At 54.1% G+C, this 1236-nt stretch overlaps 1 non-coding gene across 1 annotated transcript in view; it reads right to left on the bottom strand.

The window, feature by feature from the left end:
* LOC124734000 overlaps positions 1-987 on the bottom strand; it is a 1909-nt gene extending 922 nt beyond the window's left edge. The window contains exon 1 of the ribosomal RNA XR_007009263.1: positions 1-987. This exon is cut by the window's left edge and continues 922 nt beyond it. This is a non-coding gene — a ribosomal RNA (small subunit ribosomal RNA).
* Between the last annotated feature and the right edge of the window lie 249 nt (positions 988-1236).

Here is a 1236-nt window from a genome sequence, read left to right as displayed (position 1 = left end):
AATACGAATGCCCCCGCCTGTCCCTATTAATCATTACCTCGGGTTCCGAAAACCAACAAAATAGAACCGAGGTCCTATTCCATTATTCCATGCACACAGTATTCAGGCGGGCTTGCCTGCTTTAAGCACTCTAATTTGTTCAAAGTAAACGTGCCGGCCCACCGAGACACTCAATAAAGAGCACCCTGGTAGGATTTCAACGGGGTCCGCCTCGGGACGCACGAGCACGCACGAGGCGGTCGCACGCCTTCGGCTCGCCCCACCGGCAGGACGTCCCACGATACATGCCAGTTAAACACCGACGGGCGGTGAACCAACAGCGTGGGACACAAATCCAACTACGAGCTTTTTAACCGCAACAACTTTAATATACGCTATTGGAGCTGGAATTACCGCGGCTGCTGGCACCAGACTTGCCCTCCAATAGATACTCGTTAAAGGATTTAAAGTGTACTCATTCCGATTACGGGGCCTCGGATGAGTCCCGTATCGTTATTTTTCGTCACTACCTCCCCGTGCCGGGAGTGGGTAATTTGCGCGCCTGCTGCCTTCCTTGGATGTGGTAGCCGTTTCTCAGGCTCCCTCTCCGGAATCGAACCCTGATTCCCCGTTACCCGTTACAACCATGGTAGGCGCAGAACCTACCATCGACAGTTGATAAGGCAGACATTTGAAAGATGCGTCGCCGGTACGAGGACCGTGCGATCAGCCCAAAGTTATTCAGAGTCACCAAGGCAAACGGACCGGACGAGCCGACCGATTGGTTTTGATCTAATAAAAGCGTCCCTTCCATCTCTGGTCGGGACTCTGTTTGCATGTATTAGCTCTAGAATTACCACAGTTATCCAAGTAACGTGGGTACGATCTAAGGAACCATAACTGATTTAATGAGCCATTCGCGGTTTCACCTTAATGCGGCTTGTACTGAGACATGCATGGCTTAATCTTTGAGACAAGCATATGACTACTGGCAGGATCAACCAGGGAGCTGCGTCAACTAGAGCTGAGCAGCCGGCCGCCCGGGAGTGTGTCCCGGGGGCCCGCGCGAACACGCAAGCGTCCGCTCAATCATTCTGCAAACAGGAGGAGGCTGAGCTCCCCTGCACAATACACCTCGAAACCCTCTCAGGTCCCGGCGGCGCGCAGCGCCGTCCCAAGTACTTGGTCGGGTTCGAGAGAGGCGCAATCGCCCGGAGTTAGGCGAGTAGACGCTTTCGGTGCGACCACCCGTGCTCC

This window comes from Schistocerca piceifrons, unplaced genomic scaffold (genome assembly GCF_021461385.2).
Source record: "Schistocerca piceifrons isolate TAMUIC-IGC-003096 unplaced genomic scaffold, iqSchPice1.1 HiC_scaffold_1419, whole genome shotgun sequence".
Lineage (NCBI taxonomy): Eukaryota > Metazoa > Arthropoda > Insecta > Orthoptera > Acrididae > Schistocerca > Schistocerca piceifrons.
The sequence above is the reverse complement of the archived record's forward strand: the minus strand, read 5'-3'. Positions and strand labels throughout refer to the sequence as shown.